Raw genomic sequence first — 23,237 nt, forward strand, 5'->3', positions numbered from 1 at the left:
AAGGTTTGATTCAATATAATGGTATACATGTATCCTGGGTAGGTGAGAGAGTTTTCGGACAGTCTTGAGCTAGCCCCATTACTTTCAGGGTGACAGATAGAAAAATTAAACTATTGAATGTCTACTTCCTGCATACGTTGTTGGAAATAATCAAACATAAAATTTGCTGACAGATTTGGGGAGGCAAACAAGTGTTAAAACATTGCCTAAACTTTTAGAACACGTTTTGCTTTAATATTCTTTAAAGGAATTGGCTATGAAAAGCTTGAGGACGCATACATTATGGTCAACAAGTGTTGCTTGCTTGACTTTGTGTTAGGTAAAGAACCGAGAGTCTACCATTTTTCTATTAGATGGCTTGTCAAATGGTCAAATGCAGGAATAGGTTGCAGATGTGCCTTAGATATCTTCTGATTGGGATTTCCTACCATTTGACAAGTGTAAGATGAGCTAAGGTACTTAAAAACATCACTTTAATTTTCAGCAAATAAAAACGATTCAGGATCTTGTGATAAGTCTTACTGACACCAAATGACCAGCTTAAGGGGTTTTATGGGCTATACTATGCATGTCCTGTCCATATGCCTTCGGAACAACACTTTCACCAGCAGGTGCATCGGTTGCCGCCATTTTCTCATAATGAACCCATTTTTCACAAAGTAATAAACTGGTACTTGTGTGGCTTTAATTTTTAAAACCGAGACTTGTGTCTTCTCTGAGGAATACTACTTGGTTGCCTATAACTCACATTAAACGGACTTGCATACTTATAAAGTAGCTGTTACTTTCTGCTCAGATATCTTACAACTGCAGTCAGAAATTGGCTAGTGGTTTCTATTATTCTGTGAAGAAACTAACTTACTTGTGAATCTCTCTCTCTCTCTCTCTCTCTCTCTCTCTCTCTCTCTCTCTCTCTCTCTCTCTTTGCTGAGTGATTAAGACATTTAAATTATGGAATATACCTTGTCCATTGTTCGAAGGCACAATTACATTAGGGAAAGAGGCCAAATGTAGAATTTCATCTCAGGTTCATAAATAAAATAGTTTTGTGAGGGTCAATGTATCAGATATAACTAATTAGCAAATAAAATATAAACATTTTCATGGGTTTTTGCTCATAGCAAGAGCAAGGAACTTATTTTATTGCCCGCAAAATAAATTCTCCGAAAAGTGAGCATTTTTGTACAGTGTATATATTGAATACAGATCCAACTCAAGGGTTCTACGTATGAGAGCAGGGAAGACATCCGAAAAGCCATATGGACGTCATAGAAAAATCAAGAAAAAGTATCCAAACATCTATATGTCGCGTGGTGGATAGCTTATCAAAGGGTTAGAGGCCAGAATGGGTGTCCGGGGACCCATAGGTTATTGAATGAGACAAAAGACCCTTTTCCGTACTACTAGTGGATTTCATAGAAGAAATATAAAAAACTATGTATAAGAGAATATTGTTTACAGATGATTAGTATGTATTACTGGGTGAAATTGGGAAACTACACTAAAGACTCACATCTCTCAGTTACATGTAACATTGTTTAATTTTATCTAAATTCTAATAATGAACATGTATCTACACTTCTCAGATGTGGATCGATACCATTATCATAATCAGTTAATTTAGAGCCACATTCAGCGTTTTCTTTGATGTTTCTTTTACAAAAGTTAATCAGAATGTACTTTATACCTTAAACAACAAAGGTACTTCATTTGCCTTCTAAAAATTGAATAAGAATATTCCCAGTCGGGTTACAGTTCTTTTCATATTTGGTGTCAATATAATTACAACTCGTGACGTGTTCCCACTGCATAGTTACACTTCCTGTATACATAAGATAAGGCAACTATGTACACTGATAGATACAAGCCTGGGGCAATCTGATTAAATTCAAATCTCCTCTGTCTGACGTGAAGATCTGAGAGCGACCTCTAAGAGGTCATATTCTACTAATTTTGGAATTAGCCAATGGAAATGCAGCTTTCAGAAATTTTAAATTTCCAATCTTTCGGCCCACCACGACGATCTTTAGCACACCGCACAGTCTCCGAAACGCGAAGGTGTAAGACTTCATCTGGTTGGCTGGTAAAATTAGCGATTTTGCTAATAACATAAGTCATCAGAACATGGCCCCTAAATGGCCGCTGTCAGAACTTGGCCTAGAACAGTGGAGACACTTTTTACAAGTGTCTTGTCGACACATGCTACAATGGTTCCATGGTGTAATGGTTAGCACTCTGGACTTTGAATCCTGCGATCCGAGTTCAAATCTCGGTGGAACCTTGAATATTATTTTAAGTTCTTTCTTATTTACATTAATTTAAAGACTTTATTTTATTTTTGTAAATCCTAATGCGAAAGATGAGGTGGGTGTATGCAAATTGAAGCGAATATGATCCCTATGTGTGTCTATTTCGTCATACAACATAGTTTGAAAACCGGTTAGTTCAACAAAGTATGAATAAATTGTCACAATTGTTGAGTTACAAATTAAAAATAAAACAAGCTCGATGCTAAAATGAAGTATGACAATTTCTTCATATTGTCGGAGGATCATCAGCTCTGTCTCTATGTAAGTGTCAGTTAATCGCTGTACATGGTTGTTTGTTCATACATATATAGACCTTTCCATAGCCCTTGGATTTTTCAAAGAAATTTCCGTACGCCCTTGGATTTTTCAACGACCTCACCATACGTCATTGGATTTTTCAACGACCTTTCCATATTTCCTCGGATTTTTCAAGTCTTCGCAGTAATTTACAAAAAATGTTTAATTTTGTTCGCTGAAAATGTCTCCGAAACAACAAATAAACCCTGATCTATTCGGACTACCTCGACAGTTTCTACGAAGATAATGACTGTACGATTGACCTAGAGCTTACGAATGAAAAAGTAGTTAGATGCATTCGCAATTTTTCGGACAATCCTTCTTTCGCAAACAGGTGAGGTGATCCGACTGCAGTTATCGGCATATATTCCAAGGTGTGATCAATAGGATTGACCTCGAAATTGAGAATTTAAAAGGCGCGGCCTGCTGGTTATCACGTGATCTTTTGCCATTACGGTACCGATATCGCCCAGCGCTCCATACTGTAAGGACAATGATATCGATATCAGATGCCGGTGGGCCGGATTGTTTTTCAATCTGAGGAGACTACAGCCGAAGACGAAGTTAAAGGAAATTATTGTTTTGGTTACCAAGAGGATACCATCACCGTGAATGGCCAAACCCACCTGGCAGTGGACAAGATCACCTGTCTTGGCAGTAGCAGTCGCGTGCAGTCCAAAGCGATGATGAGACAAATGCCAGAATTGCCAAAGCAAGAGTGGCCTGTGGCATCTCACGAGCAAATGTGTTCAGTCCACAAAACTCACGGTACTAATTCAGTTCCCATAGTAAACCTATGTAAACACCATGATATTTAAAATTCAACAACTTAAAGATTGTGAGTGCTCATAATCAAACCTACATTTATAAGTATAGATGAAACCTATATTTATCGGTATAGATGAAATCTGGATGTCAGCTTTTGTGCAGATGAAAGGATATGAGCCGCGGCATTTTCTGGACCAGTATGTGTTTGAAACATGTGCTTTCAATTCCGCACCAAAGAGTCAAGTGCGAATTTTAGTAATGAGTGTTCCAAACTCAAGACGGTAAAAGGACTTAAATACTATCAATAAAACAATGTCATTTTCAATGGGCTTCCTAAAGAAACTCATCTGGATATGATTTCAAGACAGAGTCCCAGACTCTGAGGTTTTCACGTAGACAGGAATATAGAAGAAATATCGCCTTGATGGTTAAATGATGACATATTTAGAACTTTAAAATCTCGGGAAAAACATACTATATCATTATTTATATATAGAGTATTGATCTGCCTAAATTTAGCCTGATAGTCATAAGTGAACTTTATAACTTGATTTTAAATTAGCCAGCATAATTTCATTTTATTTAATCACTTTAAGATATTTCAATGTATCTTACTAATTTAACATACATTCCACTCGAACGTAATAGTACTAATCTTTTAGGCATTTCACTTTTAATCTTCATATACACTTTTATTATTTTCATATATATATATATATATATATATATATATATATATATATATATATATATATATATATATATATATATATATATATATATATATATATATATATATATATATATATATATATATATTCATCTGTGTGTGTGTGTATGTTTGTGTGTATTACAATTACAGGAGTGTAACGTTTTATCAATAAAGTAAGACGAAATCTCTGACAACATGAATGCACCTTATCGGTAATATAAATGAACACAAGGGAGTCCAACGGTAAGCTGATATAATACTGATATATTACTACCTCCTAACATGTTTTTGGAATATGACCCTGTATCATCGATAGGTTCCATGGTGTAATGGTTAGCACTCTGGACTCTGAATCCAGCAATCCGAGTTCAAATCTCGGTGGAACCTAAGTTTATCTTTTTAATCCTAAAAATACCTTTTCTTAAAGTTTTATGTCGAACAGAAGACAAATGTACAATAGTAGAAGCGAGTATGAGAGGATACATTGTATGTACCTATTTAACGACATACAGTATTGCTTGGAAATGGGTTAGTGCGAAATATGAATCTAGTTTCGCAATAGAGTTGCAACCTAGTGCTCCTTGCTGACAATTCAATAATTCGCACTTAAAAAGGGGAATCTCGCAAATTCTTTGCAACTACATTACGATTTGAAAACAAAGATATCTTGTAATTTCGACTTTGATTTATTAATTGCAATTAAAGAATTGCGCAACGTAAACACATTTCCTTTATGTCTTGATATTGGCTGCGGACCGTTACCTCTTTCTCACTTTTCTAGGCGAGGAGTCAATTACACTGCACTATATGTGTTTCATTATCAATATATGCATATATTAGTCGATATCGATTTTAAATAGCGAATCCCTTTTCTATAATGTGACCTCTACCATGACAACACTGATACTGACCAGCACTCGATACCTTAGAAACTGTATTCGTACACATTTATTATAAATGTCACTAATGTGCAAAGTGTTAAGAGGTACACTTTACGATCACATTGTTGTTATACAAATATGATCTTTTTCTTGTATAGTTGTTCTCTCTCTCTCTCTCTCTCTCTCTCTCTCTCTCTCTCCCCCACTCTGTGTATTCCAATTTAATGCGTTATGGACACGGATTCAAAGCATAAACCTTCTTGATGGAAACATTTTATATTGCGGACACCAAAAGTTGGTGTCCACAGGGTACTCACCGCTAAATTATTCCTCTGATTCACGTATATGATGGTGATAGGAAAAGAACAAACCTGCGTTGTAAAGCGTTTCCCGCCAAATGTGTGTATATTTATTTTTACTTTTCCATTCAGCAGCCAGTGTGTGCGAACCCGTCACACACATACATATTGCGGTTTGCGCATGTCCTTGCCATTGGATACTGGAATAGCTCTCTTCCTATTGAGTATTATCGCCTCGCTCCTACTACCTCATGCACATGTTTTAGCAAAACAGTAAAGAATACGCATATACTACAACCTACTAATAAGTTTTGAGAAGATGACCCGTTGTAACCTATAGGTTCCATGGTGTAATGGTTAGCACTCTGGACTTTGAATCCAGCAATCCGAGTTCAAATCTCGGTGGAACCTAGGTTTTTTATTTTTATTCAAATACTTTTCTCAAAGTTTCATGTGGAACAGGAGGCGAATGTACAGAAGAAGAAGAAGCGACTTACAGCCCCTTACTTACAACTCAGTAATTCGTACTTACAACTATATATTATCTAAATCCTCTTCAACTACATTACGATTTTTGCACTTAGAAATTTTGTAATTACGACTTTGTTTTCTTAATTGTTCACTTATCGTCAAAGGACAAGGATAACCTAGAAATTGAAAGCTTGCGTTGTCGAACCGCTCCAGTGGCCTAGTGGTTAGAGCGCCCGCCTCGGATGCGGGAGATCGTGGGTTTGATCCCCGGCCACATCATACCAAAGACTTACAAAAAAGGTACTAACAGCAGCCTCGCTAGTCGCACAGCATTAAGAGGTTAGTTTTAGGACTGTTCGGCCTGGTGTCAGGATAATGTGTCTGGGTGGAACATCATGCTACATGTCTGCAGCATGATGCCCCAGTGCTAGACATCACTATAAACTGCCACATTGCAGGCATCGTAGCGATATAACTGAATTTATTTTAAAGCTACGTTAAAAATCTAAATCGGACACACACGTTGTCGGAAATATGGCAGGCATATATGGAGGGGGATTACCGAAATAATTATATGCGTGTATTTCCTAATCTTCTATGATGCATTATTGTAAATGGCTGCTTGCAAATGATACTTTCATAATTCTATCAATGTATATTGTATTTTCATTGATGCAAATTGTACGTGGCAGTTTGTAAGTGCTACTTTCCTTCTGCATTATTGTAAATGACTGCTTGCAAGTGCTACATTCATAATTCTAGTCAAGAATTTTCTAATTTTCATTGATGCAAGCTGTAAATGGTTGCTTGCAAGTTTTTCGATCTACTTTCCTTCTGCGTTATTGTATCTTGCGATTTGCCGACAACTGAATTGATTCCGTAGTTTGTCGTATGACAAACGCAATGTCAGTTACTACAAACTTTGTATATTCTGTTTTTGAACTTTACAATTACATCATTCCAACTGCTGTTTTCATACAGATTTGGTCCTGCAACAATGTAAATACTAAGTTTTATCAGTATCGTCTTTGTTGTCCATCTCGTGTCTCTCTAAATTTCTAATTTTTTTCCTTTACGGCATTCATTTTATGTCGATAACTCTTTCACTCCCCTTTTTTAAGGTGTACGTTAGCAACACAGTTTTAATCGTCTCTAAAACCATATGCTTTCTCGAAGATCTAAGCGATTTATAGCACCTTACGAAAACAAAAACGCATCCACAACAACAGGGTGGTCCATCTTTTTCAACCCCAGTTTTGACGCACTGAAGTATTTACCTTCAAAGTTTAAGAAATCTACTTCTTAGTGTCATCTCTCATTACTTGGAAACATTAGTTATTTTAGCAAAGTAAGGATCAGAAATAACAATGATATATTCCCTCGTAATCTTCTTAACGAGTATTCATCGGACGAACCCTGGTTGTAAGGATTGTATTGTACGTCACCCATTTTGACGCACCTCACAGACGTCTTTCTTTTCCTGTGATAATATTGTACATAAGCTCCCGCGAAAATAAAATAATTCAGATCAACATCAATAGCACATAAAAAAGTTTATAGGTAAAATGACATTAAAAACAATTAATCATTCCTTACAGGTGTTATTTTGCCGCAAAAAAACCCCCAAATAATCAAACTGTGGAAAATCATGTTCGTATCATGATAAAAGTATTTACTTGCGATTAGAATTATTAGATTTAGTGTACAGTTGTTCTCAAATACTTAATTTGCATTGTTAATGTACGGAACCTTAACCTTTGAATGTATTTATATATATCAAAAACAAAAACAAAAAACAGCTTTAAAACTACCTTGTATCCATTAAAACATTTGTCTCTAAAACTGAAAATAATCAGAGACAAAAGATTTTACAGGAGATTTTACTTTTATTTTTTTGTAATTCTTGCCATTATCAAACCAATTAAAATTAATAATTTGGTTCAAGAATTTTGCAAATATAAAGATAGGACCCTTAGGATGTAATTATTCAGCTGCTCTTTGTCATATTAAAGACTTAAGAAAGAAGCTTTAAAGATATTTTGAAATATGAATGTTGCTGTCGATGAGTGTGTTTTGGGACGGTCTTCAGCAAGTATCAACAAAAGAATAAACTCTAATGATCTTGCTCGATAATTATACAGGGTAGAATTTTACAGATCGCTGTCTTTTCATTTGGTTTTGTTCTATTTAATCGCCTACATGTATCATGGGTAGTTGAGGGTGTTTTGGGACAGTCTTTTGCTGTCCTAGGGTAGTCATGGCGTCTTTTATTTGGTGATAATTACCAATATGGGATACACTATATATTTTAAAAAACTCTCCTGATCTTACTCGATAATTATACAATCCAGGATTTTACTGATCACTGTCTTTTATAAGGTTTGATTCAATATAATGGTATACATGTATCCTGGGTAGGTGAGAGAGTTTTCGGACAGTCTTGAGATAGCCCCATTACTTTCAGGGTGACAGATAGAAAAATTAAACTATTGAATGTCTACTTCCTGCATACGTTGTTGGAAATAATCAAACATAACATTTGCTGACAGATTTGGGGAGGCAAACAAGTGTTAAAACATTGCCTAAACTTTTAGAACACGTTTTGCTTTAATATTCTTTAAAGGAATTGGCTATGAAAAGCTTGAGGACGCATACATTATGGTCAACAAGTGTTGCTTGCTTGACTTTGTGTTAGGTAAAGAACCGAGAGTCTACCATTTTTCTATTAGATGGCTTGTCAAATGGTCAAATGCAGGAATAGGTTGCAGATGTGCCTTAGATATCTTCTGATTGGGATTTCATACCATTTGACAAGTGTAAGATGAGCTAAGGTACTTCAAAACATCACTTTAATTTTCAGCAAATAAAAACGATTCAGGATCTTGTGATAAGTCTTACTGACACCAAATGACCAGCTTAAGGGGTTTTATGGGCTATACTATGCATGTCCTGTCCATATGCCTTCGGAACAACACTTTCACCAGCAGGTGCATCGGTTGCCGCCATTTTCTCATAATGAACCCATTTTTCACAAAGTAATAAACTGGTACTTGTGTGGCTTTAATTTTTAAAACCGAGACTTGTGTCTTCTCTGAGGAATACTACTTGGTTGCCTATAACTCACATTAAACGGACTTGCATACTTATAAAGTAGCTGTTACTTTCTGCTCAGATATCTTACAACTGCAGTCAGAAATTGGCTAGTGGTTTCTATTATTCTGTGAAGAAACTAACTTACTTGTGAATCTCTCTCTCTCTCTCTCTCTCTCTCTCTCTCTCTCTCTCTCTTTGCTGAGTGATTAAGACATTTAAATTATGGAATATACCTTGTCCATTGTTCGAAGGCACAATTACATTAGGGAAAGAGGCCAAATGTAGAATTTCATCTCAGGTTCATAAATAAAATAGTTTTGTGAGGGTCAATGTATCAGATATAACTAATTAGCAAATAAAATATAAACATTTTCATGGGTTTTTGCTCATAGCAAGAGCAAGGAACTTATTTTATTGCCCGCAAAATAAATTCTCCGAAAAGTGAGCATTTTTGTACAGTGTATATATTGAATACAGATCCAACTCAAGGGTTCTACGTATGAGAGCAGGGAAGACATCCGAAAAGCCATATGGACGTCATAGAAAAATCAAGAAAAAGTATCCAAACATCTATATGTCGCGTGGTGGATAGCTTATCAAAGGGTTAGAGGCCAGAATGGGTGTCCGGGGACCCATAGGTTATTGAATGAGACAAAAGACCCTTTTCCGTACTACTAGTGGATTTCATAGAAGAAATATAAAAAACTATGTATAAGAGAATATTGTTTACAGATGATTAGTATGTATTACTGGGTGAAATTGGGAAACTACACTAAAGACTCACATCTCTCAGTTACATGTAACATTGTTTAATTTTATCTAAATTCTAATAATGAACATGTATCTACACTTCTCAGATGTGGATCGATACCATTATCATAATCAGTTAATTTAGAGCCACATTCAGCGTTTTCTTTGATGTTTCTTTTACAAAAGTTAATCAGAATGTACTTTATACCTTAAACAACAAAGGTACTTCATTTGCCTTCTAAAAATTGAATAAGAATATTCCCAGTCGGGTTACAGTTCTTTTCATATTTGGTGTCAATATAATTACAACTCGTGACGTGTTCCCACTGCATAGTTACACTTCCTGTATACATAAGATAAGGCAACTATGTACACTGATAGATACAAGCCTGGGGCAATCTGATTAAATTCAAATCTCCTCTGTCTCACGTGAAGATCTGAGAGCGACCTCTAAGAGGTCATATTCTACTAATTTTGGAATTAGCCAATGGAAATGCAGCTTTCAGAAATTTTAAATTTCCAATCTTTCGGCCCACCCCGACGATCTTTAGCACACCGCACAGTCTCCGAAACGCGAAGGTGTAAGACTTCATCTGGTTGGCTGGTAAAATTAGCGATTTTGCTAATAACATAAGTCATCAGAACATGGCCCCTAAATGGCCGCTGTCAGAACTTGGCCTAGAACAGTGGAGACACTTTTTACAAGTGTCTTGTCGACACATGCTACAATGGTTCCATGGTGTAATGGTTAGCACTCTGGACTTTGAATCCAGCGATCCGAGTTCAAATCTCGGTGGAACCTTGAATATTATTTTAAGTTCTTTCTTATTTACATTAATTTAAAGACTTTATTTTATTTTTGTAAATCCTAATGCGAAAGATGAGGTGGGTGTATGCAAATTGAAGCGAATATGATCCCTATGTGTGTCTATTTCGTCATACAACATAGTTTGAAAACCGGTTAGTTCAACAAAGTATGAATAAATTGTCACAATTGTTGAGTTACAAATTAAAAATAAAACAAGCTCGATGCTAAAATGAAGTATGACAATTTCTTCATATTGTCGGAGGATCATCAGCTCTGTCTCTATGTAAGTGTCAGTTAATCGCTGTACATGGTTGTTTGTTCATACATATATAGACCTTTCCATAGCCCTTGGATTTTTCAAAGAAATTTCCGTACGCCCTTGGATTTTTCAACGACCTCACCATACGTCATTGGATTTTTCAACGACCTTTCCATATTTCCTCGGATTTTTCAAGTCTTCGCAGTAATTTACAAAAAATGTTTAATTTTGTTCGCTGAAAATGTCTCCGAAACAACAAATAAACCCTGATCTATTCGGACTACCTCGACAGTTTCTACGAAGATAATGACTGTACGATTGACCTAGAGCTTACGAATGAAAAAGTAGTTAGATGCATTCGCAATTTTTCGGACAATCCTTCTTTCGCAAACAGGTGAGGTGATCCGACTGCAGTTATCGGCATATATTCCAAGGTGTGATCAATAGGATTGACCTCGAAATTGAGAATTTAAAAGGCGCGGCCTGCTGGTTATCACGTGATCTTTTGCCATTACGGTACCGATATCGCCCAGCGCTCCATACTGTAAGGACAATGATATCGATATCAGATGCCGGTGGGCCGGATTGTTTTTCAATCTGAGGAGACTACAGCCGAAGACGAAGTTAAAGGAAATTATTGTTTTGGTTACCAAGAGGATACCATCACCGTGAATGGCCAAACCCACCTGGCAGTGGACAAGATCACCTGTCTTGGCAGTAGCAGTCGCGTGCAGTCCAAAGCGATGATGAGACAAATGCCAGAATTGCCAAAGCAAGAGTGGCCTGTGGCATCTCACGAGCAAATGTGTTCAGTCCACAAAACTCACGGTACTAATTCAGTTCCCATAGTAAACCTATGTAAACACCATGATATTTAAAATTCAACAACTTAAAGATTGTGAGTGCTCATAATCAAACCTACATTTATAAGTATAGATGAAACCTATATTTATCGGTATAGATGAAATCTGGATGTCAGCTTTTGTGCAGATGAAAGGATATGAGCCGCGGCATTTTCTGGACCAGTATGTGTTTGAAACATGTGCTTTCAATTCCGCACCAAAGAGTCAGGTGCGAATTTTAGTAATGAGTGTTCCAAACTCAAGACGGTAAAAGGACTTAAATTCTATCAATAAAATAATGTCATTTTCAATGGGCTTCCTAAAGAAACTCATCTGGATATGATTTCAAGACAGAGTCCCAGACTCTGAGGTTTTCACGTAGACAGGAATATAGAAGAAATATCGCCTTGATGGTTAAATGATGACATATTTAGAACTTTAAAATCTCGGGAAAAACATACTATATCATTATTTATATATAGAGTATTGATCTGCCTAAATTTAGCCTGATAGTCATAAGTGAACTTTATAACTTGATTTTAAATTAGCCAGCATAATTTCATTTTATTTAATCACTTTAAGATATTTCAATGTATCTTACTAATTTAACATACATTCCACTCGAACGTAATAGTACTAATCTTTTAGGCATTTCACTTTTAATCTTCATATACACTTTTATTATTTTCATATATATATATATATATATATATATATATATATATATATATATATATATATATATATATATATATATATATATATATATATATATATATACATATTCATCTGTGTGTGTGTGTATGTTTGTGTGTATTACAGGAGTGTAACGTTTTATCAATAAAGTAAGACGAAATCTCTGACAACATGAATGCACCTTATCGGTAATATAAATGAACACAAGGGAGTCCAACGGTAAGCTGATATAATACTGATATATCACTACCTCCTAACATGTTTTTGGAATATGACCCTGTATCATCGATAGGTTCCATGGTGTAATGGTTAGCACTCTGGACTCTGAATCCAGCAATCCGAGTTCAAATCTCGGTGGAACCAAAGTTTATCTTTTTAATCCTAAAAATACCTTTTCTTAAAGTTTTATGTCGAACAGAAGACAAATGTACAATAGTAGAAGCGAGTATGAGAGGATACATTGTATGTACCTATTTAACGACATACAGTATTGCTTGGAAATGGGTTAGTGCGAAATATGAATCTAGTTTCGCAATAGAGTTGCAACCTAGTGCTCCTTGCTGACAATTCAATAATTCGCACTTAAAAAGGGGAATCTCGCAAATTCTTTGCAACTACATTACGATTTGAAAACAAAGATATCTTGTAATTTCGACTTTGATTTATTAATTGCAATTAAAGAATTGCGCAACGTAAACACATTTCCTTTATGTCTTGATATTGGCTGCGGACCGTTACCTCTTTCTCACTTTTCTAGGCGAGGAGTCAATTACACTGCACTATATGTGTTTCATTATCAATATATGCATATATTAGTCGATATCGATTTTAAATAGCGAATCCCTTTTCTATAATGTGACCTCTACCATGACAACACTGATACTGACCAGCACTCGATACCTTAGAAACTGTATTCGTACACATTTATTATAAATGTCACTAATGTGCAAAGTGTTAAGAGGTACACTTTACGATCACATTGTTGTTATACAAATATGATCTTTTTCTTTTATAGTTGTTCTCTCTCTCTCTCTCTCTCTCTCTCTCTCTCTCTCTCTCTCTCCCCACTCTGTGTATTCCAATTTAATGCGTTATGGACACGGATTCAAAGCATAAACCTTCTTGATGGAAACATTTTATATTGAGGACACCAAAAGTTGGTGTCCACAGGGTACTCACCGCTAAATTATTCCTCTGATTCACGTATATGATGGTGATAGGAAAAGAACAAACCTGGGTTGTAAAGCGTTTCCCGCCAAATGTGTGTATATTTATTTTTACTTTTCCATTCAGCAGCCAGTGTGTGCGAACCCGTCACACACATACATATTGCGGTTTGCGCATGTCCTTGCCATTGGATACTGGAATAGCTCTCTTCCTATTGAGTATTATCGCCTCGCTCCTACTACCTCATGCACATGTTTTAGCAAAACAGTAAAGAATACGCATATACTACAACCTACTAATAAGTTTTGAGAAGATGACCCGTTGTAACCTATAGGTTCCATGGTGTAATGGTTAGCACTCTGGACTTTGAATCCAGCAATCCGAGTTCAAATCTCGGTGGAACCTAGGGTTTTTATTTTTATTCAAATACTTTTCTCAAAGTTTCATGTGGAACAGGAGGCGAATGTACAGAAGAAGAAGAAGCGACTTACAGCCCCTTACTTACAACTCAGTAATTCGTACTTACAACTATATATTATCTAAATCCTCTTCAACTACATTACGATTTTTGCACTTAGAAATTTTGTAATTACGACTTTGTTTTCTTAATTGTTCACTTATCGTCAAAGGACAAGGATAACCTAGAAATTGAAAGCTTGCGTTGTCGAACCGCTCCAGTGGCCTAGTGGTTAGAGCGCCCGCCTCGGATGCGGGAGATCGTGGGTTTGATCCCCGGCCACATCATACCAAAGACTTACAAAAAAGGTACTAACAGCTGCCTCGCTAGTCGCACAGCATTAAGAGGTTAGTTTTAGGACTGTTCGGCCTGGTGTCAGGATAATGTGTCTGGGTGGAACATCATGCTACATGTCTGCAGCATGATGCCCCAGTGCTAGACATCACTATAAACTGCCACATTGCAGGCATCGTAGCGATATGACTGAATTTATTTTAAAGCTACGTTAAAAATCTAAATCGGACACACACGTTGTCGGAAATATGGCAGGCATATATGGAGGGGGATTACCGAAATAATTATATGCGTGTATTTCCTAATCTTCTATGATGCATTATTGTAAATGGCTGCTTGCAAATGATACTTTCATAATTCTATCAATGTATATTGTATTTTCATTGATGCAAATTGTACGTGGCAGTTTGTAAGTGCTACTTTCCTTCTGCATTATTGTAAATGACTGCTTGCAAGTGCTACATTCATAATTCTAGTCAAGAATTTTCTAATTTTCATTGATGCAAGCTGTAAATGGCTGCTTGCAAGTTTTTCGATCTACTTTCCTTCTGCGTTATTGCATCTTGCGATTTGCCGACAACTGAATTGATTCCGTAGTTTGTCGTATGACAAACGCAATGTCAGTTACTACAAACTTTGTATATTCTGTTTTTGAACTTTACAATTACATCATTCCAACTTCTGTTTTCATACAGATTTGGTCCTGCAACAATGTAAATACTAAGTTTTATCAGTATCGTCTTTGTTGTCCATCTCGTGTCTCTCTAAATTTCTAATTTTTTTCCTTTACGGCATTCATTTTATGTCGATAACTCTTTCACTCCCCTTTTTTAAGGTGTACGTTAGCAACACAGTTTTAATCGTCTCTAAAACCATATGCTTTCTCGAAGATCTAAGCGATTTATAGCACCTTACGAAAACAAAAACGCATCCACAACAACAGGGTGGTCCATCTTTTTCAACCCCAGTTTTGACGCACTGAAGTATTTACCTTCAAAGTTTAAGAAATCTACTTCTTAGTGTCATCTCTCATTACTTGGAAACATTAGTTATTTTAGCAAAGTAAGGATCAGAAATAACAATGATATATTCCCTCGTAATCTTCTTAACGAGTATTCATCGGACGAACCCTGGTTGTAAGGATTGTATTGTACGTCACCCATTTTGACGCACCTCACAGACGTCTTTCTTTTCCTGTGATAATATTGTACATAAGCTCCCGCGAAAATAAAATAATTCAGATCAACATCAATAGCACATAAAAAAGTTTATAGGTAAAATGACATTAAAAACAATTAATCATTCCTTACAGGTGTTATTATTCTTATCATGATCTTCATTTTGGAACATATTTTGCCGCAAAAAAAAAACCCCAAATAATCAAACTGTGGAAAATCATGTTCGTATCATGATAAAAGTATTTACTTGCGATTAGAATTATTAGATTTAGTGTACAGTTGTTCTCAAATACTTAATTTGCATTGTTAATGTACGGAACCTTAACCTTTGAATGTATTTATATATATAAAAAACAAAAACAAAAAACAGCTTTAAAACTACTTTGCATCCATTAAAACATTTGTCTCTAAAACTGAAAATAATCAGAGACAAAAGATTTTACAGGAGATTTTACTTTTATTTTTTTTGAAATTCTTGCCATTATCAAACCAATTAAAATTAATAATTTGGTTCAAGAATTTTGCAAATATAAAGATAGGACCCTTAGGATGTAATTATTCAGCTGCTCTTTGTCATATTAAAGACTTAAGAAAGAAGCTTTAAAGATATTTTGAAATATGAATGTTGCTGTCGATGAGTGTGTTTTGGGACAGTCTTCAGCAAGTATCAACAAAAGAATAAACTCTAATGATCTTGCTCGATAATTATACAGGGTAGAATTTTACAGATCGCTGTCTTTTCATTTGGTTTTGTTCTATTTAATCGCCTACATGTATCATGGGTAGTTGAGGGTGTTTTGGGACAGTCTTTTGCTGTCCTAGGGTAGTCATGGCGTCTTTTATTTGGTGATAATTACCAATATGGGATACACTATATATTTTAAAAAACTCTCCTGATCTTACTCGATAATTATACAATCCAGGATTTTACTGATCACTGTCTTTTATAAGGTTTGATTCAATATAATGGTATACATGTATCCTGGGTAGGTGAGAGAGTTTTCGGACAGTCTTGAGATAGCCCCATTACTTTCAGGGTGACAGATAGAAAAATTAAACTATTGAATGTCTACTTCCTGCATACGTTGTTGGAAATAATCAAACATAAAATTTGCTGACAGATTTGGGGAGGCAAACAAGTGTTAAAACATTGCCTAAACTTTTAGAACACGTTTTGCTTTAATATTCTTTAAAGGAATTGGCTATGAAAAGCTTGAGGACGCATACATTATGGTCAACAAGTGTTGCTTGCTTGACTTTGTGTTAGGTAAAGAACCGAGAGTCTACCATTTTTCTATTAGATGGCTTGTCAAATGGTCAAATGCAGGAATAGGTTGCAGATGTGCCTTAGATATCTTCTGATTGGGATTTCATACCATTTGACAAGTGTAAGATGAGCTAAGGTACTTCAAAACATCACTTTAATTTTCAGCAAATAAAAACGATTCAGGATCTTGTGATAAGTCTTACTGACACCAAATGACCAGCTTAAGGGGTTTTATGGGCTATACTATGCATGTCCTGTCCATATGCCTTCGGAACAACACTTTCACCAGCAGGTGCATCGGTTGCCGCCATTTTCTCATAATGAACCCATTTTTCACAAAGTAATAAACTGGTACTTGTGTGGCTTTAATTTTTAAAACCGAGACTTGTGTCTTCTCTGAGGAATACTACTTGGTTGCCTATAACTCACATTAAACTGACTTGCATACTTATAAAGTAGCTGTTACTTTCTGCTCAGATATCTTACAACTGCAGTCAGAAATTGGCTAGTGGTTTCTATTATTCTGTGAAGAAACTAACTTACTTGTGAATCTCTCTCTCTCTCTCTCTCTCTCTCTCTCTCTCTCTCTCTCTCTCTTTGCTGAGTGATTAAGACATTTAAATTATGGAATATACCTTGTCCATTGTTCGAAGGCACAATTACATTAGGGAAAGAGGCCAAATGTAGAATTTCATCTCAGGTTCATAAATAAAATAGTTTTGTGAGGGTCAATGTATCAGATATAACTAATTAGCAAATAAAATATAAACATTTTCATGGGTTTTTGCTCATAGCAAGAGCAAGGAACTTATTTTATTGCCCGCAAAATAAATTCTCCGAAAAGTGAGCATTTTTGTACAGTGTATATATTGAATACAGATCCAACTCAAGGGTTCTACGTATGAGAGCAGGGAAGACATCCGAAAAGCCATATGGACGTCATAGAAAAATCAAGAAAAAGTATCCAAAGATCTATATGTCGCGTGGTGGATAGCTTATGAAAGGGTTAGAGGCCAGAATGGGTGTCCGGGGACCCATAGGTTATTGAATGAGACAAAAGACCCTTTTCCGTACTACTAGTGGATTTCATAGAAGAAATATAAAAAACTATGTATAAGAGAATATTGTTTACAGATGATTAGTATGTATTACTGGGTGAAATTGGGAAACTACACTAAAGACTCACATCTCTCAGTTACATGTAACATTGTTTAATTTTATCTGAATTCTAATAATGAACATGTATCTACACTTCTCAGATGTGGATCGATACCATTATCATAATCAGTTAATTTAGAGCCACATTCAGCGTTTTCTTTGATGTTTCTTTTACAAAAGTTAATCAGAATGTACTTTATACCTTAAACAACAAAGGTACTTCATTTGCCTTCTAAAAATTGAATAAGAATATTCCCAGTCGGGTTACAGTTCTTTTCATATTTGGTGTCAATATAATTACAACTCGTGACGTGTTCCCACTGCATAGTTACACTTCCTGTATACATAAGATAAGGCAACTATGTACACTGATAGATACAAGCCTGGGGCAATCTGATTAAATTCAAATCTCCTCTGTCTCACGTGAAGATCTGAGAGCGACCTCTAAGAGGTCATATTCTACTAATTTTGGAATTAGCCAATGGAAATGCAGCTTTCAGAAATTTTAAATTTCCAATCTTTCGGCCCACCCCGACGATCTTTAGCACACCGCACAGTCTCCGAAACGCGAAGGTGTAAGACTTCATCTGGTTGGCTGGTAAAATTAGCGATTTTGCTAATAACATAAGTCATCAGAACATGGCCCCTAAATGGCCGCTGTCAGAACTTGGCCTAGAACAGTGGAGACACTTTTTACAAGTGTCTTGTCGACACATGCTACAATGGTTCCATGGTGTAATGGTTAGCACTCTGGACTTTGAATCCAGCGATCCGAGTTCAAATCTCGGTGGAACCTTGAATATTATTTTAAGTTCTTTCTTATTTACATTAATTTAAAGACTTTATTTTATTTTTGTAAATCCTAATGCGAAAGATGAGGTGGGTGTATGCAAATTGAAGCGAATATGATCCCTATGTGTGTCTATTTCGTCATACAACATAGTTTGAAAACCGGTTAGTTCAACAAAGTATGAATAAATTGTCACAATTGTTGAGTTACAAATTAAAAATAAAACAAGCTCGATGCTAAAATGAAGTATGACAATTTCTTCATATTGTCGGAGGATCATCAGCTCTGTCTCTATGTAAGTGTCAGTTAATCGCTGTACATGGTTGTTTGTTCATACATATATAGACCTTTCCATAGCCCTTGGATTTTTCAAAGAAATTTCCGTACGCCCTTGGATTTTTCAACGACCTCACCATACGTCATTGGATTTTTCAACGACCTTTCCATATTTCCTCGGATTTTTCAAGTCTTCGCAGTAATTTACAAAAAATGTTTAATTTTGTTCGCTGAAAATGTCTCCGAAACAACAAATAAACCCTGATCTATTCGGACTACCTCGACAGTTTCTACGAAGATAATGACTGTACGATTGACCTAGAGCTTACAAATGAAAAAGTAGTTAGATGCATTCGCAATTTTTCGGACAATCCTTCTTTCGCAAACAGGTGAGGTGATCCGACTGCAGTTATCGGCATATATTCCAAGGTGTGATCAATAGGATTGACCTCGAAATTGAGAATTTAAAAGGCGCGGCCTGCTGGTTATCACGTGATCTTTTGCCATTACGGTACCGATATCGCCCAGCGCTCCATACTGTAAGGACAATGATATCGATATCAGATGCCGGTGGGCCGGATTGTTTTTCAATCTGAGGAGACTACAGCCGAAGACGAAGTTAAAGGAAATTATTGTTTTGGTTACCAAGAGGATACCATCACCATGAATGGCCAAACCCACCTGGCAGTGGACAAGATCACCTGTCTTGGCAGTAGCAGTCGCGTGCAGTCCAAAGCGATGATGAGACAAATGCCAGAATTGCCAAAGCAAGAGTGGCCTGTGGAATCTCACGAGCAAATGTGTTCAGTCCACAAAACTCACGGTACTAATTCAGTTCCCATAGTAAACCTATGTAAACACCATGATATTTAAAATTCAACAACTTAAAGATTGTGAGTGCTCATAATCAAACCTACATTTATAAGTATAGTGAAACCTATATTTATCGGTATAGATGAAATCTGGATGTCAGCTTTTGTGCAGATGAAAGGATATGAGCCGCGGCATTTTCTGGACCAGTATGTGTTTGAAACATGTGCTTTCAATTCCGCACCAAAGAGTCAGGTGCGAATTTTAGTAATGAGTGTTCCAAACTCAAGACGGTAAAAGGACTTAAATTCTATCAATAAAATAATGTCATTTTCAATGGGCTTCCTAAAGAAACTCATCTGGATATGATTTCAAGACAGAGTCCCAGACTCTGAGGTTTTCACGTAGACAGGAATATAGAAGAAATATCGCCTTGATGGTTAAATGATGACATATTTAGAACTTTAAAATCTCGGGAAAAACATACTATATCATTATTTATATATAGAGTATTGATCTGCCTAAATTTAGCCTGATAGTCATAAGTGAACTTTATAACTTGATTTTAAATTAGCCAGCATAATTTCATTTTATTTAATCACTTTAAGATATTTCAATGTATCTTACTAATTTAATATACATTCCACTCGAACGTAATAGTACTAATCTTTTAGGCATTTCACTTTTAATCTTCATATACACTTTTATTATTTTCATATATATATATATATATATATATATATATATATATATATATATATATATATATATATATATATATATATATATATATATATATATATATTAATCTGTGTGTGTGTGTTTGTTTGTGTGTATTACAGGAGTGTAACGTTTTATTAATAAAGTAAGACGAAATCTCTGACAACATGAATGCACCTTATCGGTAATATAAATGAACACAAGGGAGTCCAACGGTAAGCTGATATAATACTGATATATTACTACCTCCTAACATGTTTTTGGAATATGACCATGTGTCATCGATAGGTTCCATGGTGTAATGGTTAGCACTCTGGACTCTGAATCCAGCAATCCGAGTTCAAATCTCGGTGGAACCTAAGTTTATCTTTTTAATCCTAAAAATACCTTTTCTTAAAGTTTTATGTCGAACAGAAGACAAATGTACAATAGTAGAAGCGAGTATGAGAGGATACATTGTATGTACCTATTTAACGACATACAGTATTGCTTGGAAATGGGTTAGTGCGAAATATGAATCTAGTTTCGCAATAGAGTTGCAACCTAGTGCTCCTTGCTGACAATTCAATAATTCGCACTTAAAAAGGGGAATCTCGCAAATTCTTTGCAACTACATTACGATTTGAAAACAAAGATATCTTGTAATTTCGACTTTGATTTATTAATTGCAATTAAAGAATTGCGCAACGTAAACACATTTCCTTTATGTCTTGATATTGGCTGCGGACCGTTACCTCTTTCTCACTTTTCTCCGCGAGGAGTCAATTACACTGCACTATATGTGTTTCATTATGAATATATGCATATATTAGTCGATATCGATTTTAAATAGCGAATCCCTTTTCTATAACGTGACCTCTACCATGACAACACTGATACTGACCAGCACTCGATACCTTAGAAACTGTATTCGTACACATTTATTATAAATGTCACTAATGTGCAAAGTGATAAGAGGTACACTTTACGATCACATTGTTGTTATACAAATATGATCTTTTTCTTTTATAGTTGTTCTCTCTCTCTCTCTCTCTCTCTCCCACTCTGTGTATTCCAATTTAATGCGTTATGGACACGGATTCAAAGCATAAACCTTCTTGATGGAAACATTTTATATTGCGGACACCAAAAGTTTGTGTCCACAGGGTACTCACTGCTAAATTATTCCTCTGATTCACGTATAGGATGGTGATAGGAAAAGAACAAACCTGCGTTGTAAAGCGTTTCCCGCCAAATGTGTGTATATTTATTTTTACTTTTCCATTCAGCAGCCAGTGTGTGCGAACCCGTCACACACATACATATTGCGGTTTGCGCATGTCCTTGCCATTGGATACTGGAATAGCTCTCTTCCTATTGAGTATTATCGCCTCGCTCCTACTACCTCATGCACATGTTTTAGCAAAACAGTAAAGAATACGCATATACTACAACCTACTAATAAGTTTTGAGAAGATGACCCGTTGTAACCGATAGGTTCCATGGTGTAATGGTTAGCACTCTGGACTTTGAATCCAGCAATCCGAGTTGAAATCTCGGTGGAACCTAGGGTTTTTTTTATTTTTATTCAAATACTTTTCTCAAAGTTTCATGTGGAACAGGAGGCGAATGTACAGAAGAAGAAGAAGCGACTTACAGCCCCTTACTTACAACTCAGTAATTCGTACTTACAACTATATATTACCTAAATCCTCTTCAACAACATTACAATTTTTGCACTTAGAAATTTTGTAATTACGACTTTGTTTTCTTAATTTTTCACTTACCGTCAAAGGACAAAGATAACCTAGAAATTGAAAGCTTGCGTTGTCGGACCGCTCCAGTGGCCTAGTGGTTAGAGCGCCCGCCTCGGATGCGGGAGATCGTGGGTTTGATCCCCGGCCGAGTCATGCCAAAGACTTACAAAAATGGTACTAACAGCCACCTCGCTAGGCGCACAGCATTAAGAGGTTAGTTTTAGGACTGGTCGGCCTGGTGTCAGGATAATGTGTCTGTGTGGTACATCATGCTACATGTCTGCAGCATGATGCCCCAGTGCTAGACATCACTATAAACTGCCACATTGCAGGCATCGTAGCGATATGACTGAATTTATTTTAAAGCTACGTTAAAAATCTAAATCGGACACACACGTTGTCGGAAATATGGCAGGCATATATGGAGGTGGATTACCGAAATAATTATATGCGTGTATTTCCTAATCTTCCATGATGCATTATTGTAAATGGCTGCTTGCAAGTGCTACTTTCATAATTCTATCAATGTATATTGTATTTTCATTGATGCAAATTGTACGTGGCAGTTTGTAAGTGCTACTTTCCTTCTGCATTATTGTAAATAACTGCTTGCAAGTGCTACATTCATAATTCTAGTCAAGAATTTTCTAATTTTCATTGATGCAAGCTGTAAATGGTTGCTTGCAAGTTTTTCGATCAACTTTCCTTCTGCGTTATTGTATCTTGCGATTTGCCGACAACTGAATTGATTCCGTAGTTTGTCGTATGACAAACGCAATGTCAGTTACTACAAACTTTGTATATTCTGTTTCTGAACTTTACAATTACATCATTCCAACTGCTGTTTTCATACAGATTTGGTCCTGCAACAATGTAAATACTAAGTTTTATCAGTATCGTCTTTGTCGTCCATCTCGTGTCTCTCTAAATTTCTAAATTTTTTCCTTTACGGCATTCATTTTATGTCGATAACTCTTTCACTCCCCTTTTTTGAGGTGTACATTACCAACAGTTTTAATCGTCTCTAAAACCATATGCTTTCTCGAAGATCTATGCGATTTATAGCACCTTACGAAAACAAAAACGCATACACTACAACAGGGTGGTCCATCTTTTTCAACCCCAGTTTTGACGCACTGAAGTATTTACCTTCAAAGTTTAAGAAATCTACTTCTTAGTGTCATCTCTCATTACTTGGA

At 36.0% G+C, this 23,237-nt stretch overlaps 5 non-coding genes across 5 annotated transcripts; all 5 read left to right on the plus strand.

Annotated features, from left to right (window-relative positions):
- Positions 1-4,401: 4,401 nt before the first annotated feature.
- On the plus strand, positions 4,402-4,473 carry Trnaq-cug (transfer RNA glutamine (anticodon CUG)). Its single transcript has one exon. It is a non-coding gene; the product is annotated as a tRNA-Gln (tRNA).
- A 5,837-nt stretch (positions 4,474-10,310) lies between these two features.
- On the plus strand, positions 10,311-10,382 carry Trnaq-uug (transfer RNA glutamine (anticodon UUG)). Its single transcript has one exon. It is a non-coding gene; the product is annotated as a tRNA-Gln (tRNA).
- A 2,094-nt stretch (positions 10,383-12,476) lies between these two features.
- Positions 12,477-12,548, plus strand: Trnaq-cug (transfer RNA glutamine (anticodon CUG)). The gene has a single exon. It is a non-coding gene; the product is annotated as a tRNA-Gln (tRNA).
- A 5,882-nt stretch (positions 12,549-18,430) lies between these two features.
- On the plus strand, positions 18,431-18,502 carry Trnaq-uug (transfer RNA glutamine (anticodon UUG)). The gene has a single exon. It is a non-coding gene; the product is annotated as a tRNA-Gln (tRNA).
- Positions 18,503-20,589: 2,087 nt separating this feature from the next.
- Trnaq-cug (transfer RNA glutamine (anticodon CUG)) lies at positions 20,590-20,661 on the plus strand. The gene has a single exon. It is a non-coding gene; the product is annotated as a tRNA-Gln (tRNA).
- The last annotated feature ends 2,576 nt before the right edge of the window (positions 20,662-23,237 follow it).

Source organism: Sinohyriopsis cumingii, chromosome 17 (assembly GCF_028554795.1).
Source record: "Sinohyriopsis cumingii isolate HCF-2022 chromosome 17, ASM2855479v2, whole genome shotgun sequence".
Classification (NCBI taxonomy): domain Eukaryota; kingdom Metazoa; phylum Mollusca; class Bivalvia; order Unionida; family Unionidae; genus Sinohyriopsis; species Sinohyriopsis cumingii.